This window comes from Eumetopias jubatus, unplaced genomic scaffold, assembly GCF_037043125.1.
Source record: "Eumetopias jubatus isolate StellerSeaLion01/CBP00866 unplaced genomic scaffold, mEumJub1_p1.0 scaffold_3, whole genome shotgun sequence".
Lineage (NCBI taxonomy): Eukaryota > Metazoa > Chordata > Mammalia > Carnivora > Otariidae > Eumetopias > Eumetopias jubatus.
In genome coordinates, this window is record NW_028274809.1 from 143,720,197 (window position 1) to 143,729,040 (window position 8,844).

The following is an 8,844-nucleotide window of genomic DNA, read 5'->3' on the forward strand; positions in this document are numbered from 1 at the left end:
GAGTCTTTTGAGAGTTCTAAAACAAAGTGGTGTCCCAGGACCAGGAAGATGAAGAAAAGACAAGAAAGGTGGGAGAATTCTATCGAAAGAGGGGACCAGAATGAAAAAGGTGGGTGGTAAGAAATTTCTATGGTGTTTATGGTCAGAAATTGGACATGAAACACCCACAACAGTCATGTCTGTCAATGGAAGCAAAATTAATGATCCAGTAATTCTACTACTGGTTATTTACCCAAAGAAAATAAAAATACTAATTCAAAAATATATATGCAACCTATGTTTATTGAATCATTATTTACAATAGTCAAGATATGGAGGTAACATAAGTGTCCATTGCTAGATGAATGGGTAAAGAAGGTGTGGTATATGTACACAATGGAATACTACCTAGCCATAGAAAGGATGAGGTCTTGCCATTTCTGATAACATGGACGGACCTAGAAGGTATGAAGTGAAATAAGTCACACTGAGAAAGACAAATACCATATGATTTCACTCATACATGAAATCTAAAAAACAAAAGAAATGAATAAATAAAAAACAGAATCAGACCTATAAATACAAAGAACATTCTGATGGTTATCAGAGGGAAGCGGTGTAAGGAGATGGCCAAGATGAATGAAGAGGAGTAGGAGATACTGGCTTCCAGTTGTGGAATGAATACGTCACAGGGATGAAAGGCCAGCATAGGGAATATAGTCAATGAAATTGTGATAGCGTTGTGTGGTGATGGTTAGTAGCTACACTTGTGGCGAGCATTGCATAACGTAGAGAGATGTTGAATCTCTATGTTGTACACCTGAAACTAATGTAACATTGCCAATGATGCTCGAATAAAAAATTTTAAAAAATAAAACAAGAAACAGAAAACTAAAGAAAAATTTTAAATGTGGAAAAAAAAAAGAAACTGATGAGAGTTAAGTGATGAGGAATGTAAGAAGTGTAGGGATTCCTCGGATCTCTGCTGTCTCTGGGCTGCATAGGACTGGAGCTGGTTTATGTACACATTAAAAGAAAAGGTCTTCCAGGATGGCTAGCATTTGTGAAGACATGGGAGTACATTTAGAATTGTAATAGGCATTTGGGACTGCATATATTTAATGAATTGAGGGTTGCTCATAATATTATATAATACTGGGATGTTTCCATGTAGTTTTGAAAGTATGGGCATATAGGTTTAGAGCTATCAGCATCACACAGAGTTCCTTTTCTTAAAACAATGTACAGTTTTTTTTGTTTGTTTTTGATTATTTTAGGAACATATTTTACGGTATAAAATAGAGTTCAGAAGAGGTGACCAGAAAGGATCATTTAATCGAATGACAAGTACAATGGAATATGTGTTCTTTTCTTAAGAGTACTCATTATACATATCCAGATGAAAGAAAGATATCCGTCGAACTTTTATGTTTGAATCAGTTAGGATAATTTGGCTGCATGTAACTGACACCTTCAAAGAACAGTTGTTTAATTAGTATAGAGATTGACTTTTCTCCCACAGATATGAAGGCAGGAATAAGGAACCAAGGGATGATGTGGTGCCCCAGTTGGTTCATCAAAGATCTAGTTTCGCTGTATGTACTTGCCTCATTATCACCAATATATGTCTTCTACTTGGTGATTCAGCTGCTTACAGTCCAGCTGCTATGTTCTCATTTCAGGGTATATGAAGAAGAAATAGGAAAAGGGGGCTTTAAGAACACTTCTGGAATTTTTACCTTTTACTTCTGCTTGCTTCCACTTAATAGGATGTAGGCTGGGAAATGTTACTTTATTCTGGGAAGCCTTGTGCCCAGCTTAACATCGGAGACTGGGGGAAAACATATAATACCTGCCATCATGTTTCATATAGTTTTAATTCTGGGGCTGTCTGACCCAGTGGAGATACCACTGACAAGGACCAATCAAATGGTGGGCATGATCGACAGATCTTTAGGAACTGGGTAGTATCCAGTGAATGATATAAAAATAGTAGCCAAACAGATGATAGTGGTCACTATGTTTTAGACAGGACATTACCAGTTCTTGGCATTTGAAACTCTATCACCCTGGGGAAAATTTTTTGGTCATTGAAAGGAAAGAGAGAGAGAGAGAGAGAGAGGAAAAATATTAAAGAGTAAGGCATATTTCTTTCTCTAAAATATTGATTTTTCCATTTTAAGTTAGAGTCAAATATCAATATAGGCAAAATTGGTAGTTGCCAGAACTGATGAGAATTCACAGAGCTTAACAAATGAATGCATGGCTTGATCTTACTGCAGCATATTTAGAGAGAAAAGAGTGTATTGATCAACTCGCTTTAGGACACCGTCTATGAATTACTACTGTTTGAAATAGCCTTATTGCCAGAAGCCTATATATGTTATATTTTGTTCCTTATAAGGGAATTCAAACTTTGCTGGTTTTGAGTAATGGTCTAATATTAGGGGTGTCACAAGGATATGTTTTAATATGTAATATATGAGTCGTGGGTTCTTGTCTTGCCTTAGTTGCTGAATCATAGTTTAATCTTGTATGAAAAAATATGGTGTCCCTGCCTCAGTTACACTCTTAGGAACATAGTATTAAGGATTATTCATTTCTAACCACAATGGAAGAGAGCGTTGTTGTAAAAAGTCACCTGATGGTATACCCTTGATTACCAAAGGGTAAAATCCAATCTTCCTATGAGGGTATCTTCACCTTTGTTCCTCCTTTGACTTACTTTTAAGGCAGCTTTTATTATTTTGAGTCACAATTCATAAAAAACAACAACAACAACAACAAAACGAAACCAGCCTGTAACTACAACAGTGTCTAAAGGCACGCATGCTTTAATTGCTTCACATATAACATTTAATAATTACTGAGTTGACATACTTCATTTATCTAAATTTATCCAGCTCTAACGAAAGCTGCCTACATAATTTTCTGTTGTGAATGACAAATACACAGTTATATCGCAACTCTACTTATTTTGGAGTGGGCCCCAAAGAAATCTACATGTATTCTATATATACCTTGAAACTTCTGACCATAAGGAGGCTCTTATATCTATTTGGAGGTATTGAAGATTGGAAAAAAAAAATAGCTTGCCTTATTAAGTTAAATTCTGCAGGAAATAATTTAGCAGAAAATCTATAATAATGTTTATAAGTGGATGGTACCTAAAGTTATTTTGTTTTTGTTTAATCAGTTTTGCAGAATTGTAAAATGTTAGATTCAGACATTAAATTACAGATTCTAAATGCTTAAAAAAGGAGTTCAAGAGAAGTCAGGAATCCAACAACCTAGAACTCTTTTCCAGATGTGGAGAATGTAATTTAAAGGAATCAGTTAACATTTGACTCTGTCTGATTTAAACGATATCAGTAATAATCTTTTATAATACATTTATAGAATTATTATGATTAGTTAGCTAAGAGCCAAGTGATATAGACTAAAGACACAAGTAGTATAGGAATTGAGAGTTTTTGTGGATAGAAAGATGGGGGAAGCCATGACCTTCTGCTGGATCATGATGGGTAGATGAATCAGATATAGATTAAGGGAAAAAAAACAGAGAATTACATTCCTGGAGGATGCAATGAGGGAGCAAGAGCTTGAAGGTGGAAATGAGTCAAATGTGTTCTGATGTTTGAGAAAAATAGAGCACTCATCCTAGGGGATGATAAGCATGGGCTTGATTAATTTGGTTGGAATGTGATAGATCTTGAACTTGATCAAGTAGAATGTGAATGAAATTCCAAGCATTTGATCTACAAAAGACATAATACAAGTGGTGTTTGGGATGATTAATCTTCAAGTATTGCATGAAATGGTAATAGGAGACATTAGCAGTAAGACCATGGCAGCTTTCAAACTTGCCAATGCTAAAATCACCTGGCCCAATTGTTAAATTTGTAGCACTTAGAACAGCACCTGGCACATAGTAGGTACTCAATAAGTATTTGTTGGACTGAATTGAATTTTGACCAGTCTTGAGTCTATCCTTCTCCAAGTGTTATTTGTTCATGGTTTATGAATGATCGTTGTCATAGATTTTGTGTTTTCGTATGAGAGGCCAGAGAATTACTAAATCTTTCAAGTTTCAAAAGAAAAAGTTATAAAGGTAGAATTGATTCATCCATATGTCATATATTTATTAATCCATTTGATTAATAAATATTAAGCATCTACTATGTGATTAGAACTCTTCTGGTTGGTAGGGGTACAGAGGTGAATGAGACGAGGTCTCTGACCTCATGGAACTTTAATGTGGAGGGGGGGCAAAAACAAACAGAAAATACTGTTATGCAGTAAAGTAATATATTTGGTTTTTGTCCTCAGTTCCTACCACAGAGCTTCAAAATTGGAATTTTTAGAATTTCCTTGGAATTTCCCTAGTGATAGGAGTATCTTTGTTATGCTAATGAGATGACAATAGTGGGTCAGTAGTTTCAGGATGCGGTCACCAGAAAAAACAATTATGTGAGTAGAGGGTTGGAACTTTTGGGCAACCTGACCTCTGGGGAAGAGAGAGGGACTGGAGATTGAGTTCAATTTTATAGCCAATGATTAAACCATTCAATCATACCTACATAATGAAATCCCAGTAGAAGCTCTGGACAACAAAGCTTAGTGGAGCTTCCTGGTTCGTGAACACACTGATGTGCAGGGAGGGTAATGCACCCTGACTCCCCAGGGAAAGAGAATGAATGCTCTGTGCTCCCTCCCAGACCTAGCTGATGTATATCCTTTATAACAAAACTATAATCATAAGCATTGAACCTCCCAGAGTTCTGTGAACTGTTCTAGCAAGTTATTGCACCTGAGGAAGTTGTGGGAACCCTGGATTTATAATCATTCAGTTAGAAGTATGGGTGGCCTGGGGTTCCTCAAAGTGTGGCTGTCATCTGAAGAAGGGTAGCCTCATGGAAGACCGAAACTTTGACATGTGAGGCCTGCATTAACTCTGGGTAGTTAGTGTTAGAATTGAATTGTGGTATACCCAGTGAGGTAGAAACTCTGTGTGTGTGTGTTTAAAATGTTAAATGCTTGTAAATTTTTAGTGTGTCGCATTTTAAGATAGATGCCAAATGGTGAGGATGATGTTTAATGATAGTGTAAACTAACCTGTTTCCTTCTCAAATTGTATCATGCAACGGGACACCTAGTACCCGTTTTTTATTACTGGGACTTTGGAGTTGCTTTAAGGAGAGAATAAAACACAAGTTAGACCATGAAGAACTGGTAATATTTGGGTAAGCAGAGAAGGGAGGTAAGAAAGGACTAAAGTAGTTTGAAGCCCTGGCAAGGGCTAGAGCCAGTCCTCTGGACATCTAAAGTTCATGGTCTTCAGCTCTTTCCCCTTATTGGCCAAATAGGGGTAAGTATCCCATTGACGTGAAGCCATTAGGAGGATATCATTTTTGCTGATACTATTATTATGAATAATGGTAACTCTCATGTTCCTCCCTGATTGCAGTTTGCCAGTGTATTTTATATGTCACCTCGTGATTCTTTCAATGACAGACATTCTGAGGTAGATTATTATTTTCTGCATTTACACACATGAAAAAATTGATGTCTAAGATTAAGAGATTTGCCAGTGGTTTTAAAGGCAAGAAAGAGACAGACTGAGATTCCAGCTCATGTCCTTACACAAGAGATCCAGGCTCTCTACACTAGACCAAAGCTTCCCTTTAAAATTCAGGGCCGTAATTTTCTTGTTTGTTGTTTTTCCTACCCTGATTTACTTGAATTACAACAAAACTCCAAGCCATTATTGAATAGAATAATTAATGGATCCTGAAGGAGGATGGACATAGAATCTGCAATTCCCCCTGCAGAGTAGTGTCCTGTTTCTCATTTAACATTCAGGTCTATTCCAGAGCGTCTGGAGTAAGAAGCAGCCTGTGACTTGAACACCAAGGGGACAAGAAATGAAAGAGGATTTTTTTTTTTTTTTTAACAACGGAAGGCATTTTATCAGATATGTGTGCCAAAAAGCAATGTCTGTAAACTGTAAAAAGGGGTTATTTGAGAACTGGGCATAATTCAGGCCCTTTTGAAAGGATGATTCTTCTAGAAAGTAAATTTTTTTACCTTGTGAAATGTCCTTCAGTGAACATCTAAGTAAATATCCATGCACTGAACCTATGAATTTCCATTAGGCATTTTGAAATTGAATGGGATTTTGCTGAGTGTTGAGGGTTCAGCAGCTCATGTTGGTCATTATCATGAATGACTCCTCTTTGTAACAAGATGGCAGCAGGCTGGGAACATGGCGGCGGCCGCGGGGAGGGCCCTGCTGCGAGGAACGGTGCGGGGGCTGCTGCTCCCGCGACTCGCAGGGGGCACTCCGGGCCCGGAGCGCGACTTCAGCCTCTCTCACAATCGGGGCACGGTCATCGTGGAGCGCTGGTGGAAGGTGCCGCTGGCCGGAGAGGGCCGGAAGCCGCGCCTACACCGGTGACACCGGGTCTACAAGCTGGTAGAGGACACGAAACACGGGCCCAAAGGCAGCCTGGAGCTCATCCTCACGCAGTCGGTGGAAGGACTTGGAGTCCGGGGTGACCTGGTCTCAGTGAAGAAATCTTTGGGCCGGAATCAACTACTGCCTCAAGGTCTGGCTGTATATGCATCCCCTGAAAACAAGAAACTGTTTGAGGAGGAGAAATTGCTGAGACAAGAAGGAAAATTAGAGAAGATCCAGACCAAGGCAGGTGAGATGACAGTGAAATTTCTGAGAAGCTGTCACCTGGAAGTGGGGATGAAGAACAACGTCAAATGGGAACTAAACCCTGAAATAGTCGCCCGCCATTTCTTCAAAAATCTTGGTGTTGTGGCCGCCCCACATGCATTAAAGTTACCAGAAGAGCCCATTACGCGGTGGGGCGAGTACTGGTGTGAGGTGACGGTGAACGGACTTGACACTGTGAGGGTACCTATGTCTGTGGTGAACTTTGAGAGGCCCAAGACCAAAAGATACAAGTACTGGCTAGCCCGGCGAGCTGCCAAGGGGGTGGCCCCCACCAGCTCCCAGACGGTCTGAACCTCCTCTCCCTCAGAAGCAGAAGAGCAGAATCAGAGGAGCGGTGAGCGACAGTGGGCTGGCACGCTGACACCACTCCCAGCGTCTGACCAAATAATGGAGTTTTAGAGAGCACGTGGGGACATGGGCCTAACCTGCACGGCCACATTGACTCGTCCGTATCTCCCACCTCTGTCTTTGGCTGTTAGCACATCGGCCTTACCTGGGCCGTCCTGCTCAAGGAGTACCAGGCTGTAGATTTGATAAGCTGAATAGTAACATGAAAACATCTAGATGGTGTTGAGCCTGCAATTTGCTGGAACAAATGGAAGAGCAACCCACTCTTTCCAGTACTGGTCCCATTTTCATACATACTGAACATTTGCATCACGAGAGGAAATAAAGAGGTTATGCTCTTAAAAAAAAAAAAAAAAAACAAGATGGCAGCACCTGTAATGTCCTCAGCCATCTCTATTAAAAGTTATAACAATGTCCCTTTGAATAATATCACTTATGAAAATATCTTGATGGTGAACTCTTCTTATCTTTCAAGCTTTTTTAGTGCTGAGGTGAGGAACTTGGATATGGTTTTCTTACGGCGAAAATTTACTTGTTGTCACACATACACGGGAAACCAAACTTTCTACTTTTCTTTAGAAATAAACACAGAAGCAAATGAAATGTGCTAATGTGCTCCCAATTAGCACATTCATTAAGGACTATGTTGAATGCAGTAATGAACTTTTTGCTTCTGATTGAAGATAGAATTCACAATGATAAATTAGCGAGTATATCTGCTGAAAGTTGCCAAATTATAGGGCTGAATGAATACTACTAATAAAATCACTCACCACCCACATGAAAATGATAAATATGAATCCGAAAAACCTGAAAAATATCCTTCACAAGAATGTATATCTTTCTTTGAGGAAATACCAGGTAAAAATTAATCTTGAACACTAATGTGGCTTCATCTGGTTGATTTGTCTGTCCAAGGGTTTAGGTTTGAGGCATTAGCTTTTCCTGTGTGCAGACAAGGGTGACTCCTATTAAACATAGAGTGAAATGAGAGAATCTCTTACTTCAAGTTTTTTTTTAAAAAGATTTTATTTATTTATTTGACAGAGAGAGACACAGTGAGAGAGGGAACACAAGCAGAGGGAGTGGGAGAGGGAGAAGCAGGCTTCCCGCCGAATAGGGAGCCTGATGTGGGACTCAGTCCCAGGACCCTGGGACCATGACCTGAGCCGAAGGCAGATGCTTAACGACTGAGCCACGCAGGAGCCCTCTTATTTCAAGTTTATCAGGTACTGCTAACACCACAGGAATCACTAAGCTTGAGGCGTGTTAACCAGCATGAGTGTGAGCTGGCTAGAGGAAACAATTTCAGTACCGATCACAGTAGGAATGCAACACCAGAAATGCTTAAGTATTAAATTCAGCTCTGTTATTGGTGGTGGGGATAGTGGCCATTGAAGTGGGTGATGAAGATGTGACGATGATGATCATTATTAACAATTGTTTTCATTTGTTGAGTTCTTCTCCTTCAGACAATATATTAAATATATTACTTGATGTATCTTTATGTGAAGAAATTATTACTATTCTCTTTCTTCAGAGGAGGAAACAGAATACATCAATATAGGATTTTTTTTTGAATTCAGTATTTTCATGATAATTTAGACTCTCTCTGTACCCTCCCCCCCCGCCAAAGATCCCCTCTGCCTACGAGGCTCTGTTTTCTCTCCATCAATCTGTATGTCTTTTTATATTGCTATTCAAGAAGTGTTCACCTCCATGAATGTCTACTCTCCAGCTTTAGTAGTTTGCCAATGTTACTTTGTTTCAGT

General features: G+C 39.2%; 1 pseudogene; it reads left to right on the plus strand.

The window, feature by feature from the left end:
* The first annotated feature begins 6,241 nt into the window (after positions 1–6,241).
* Positions 6,242–7,419, plus strand: LOC114211310 (large ribosomal subunit protein bL9m pseudogene; annotated as a pseudogene).
* The last annotated feature ends 1,425 nt before the right edge of the window (positions 7,420–8,844 follow it).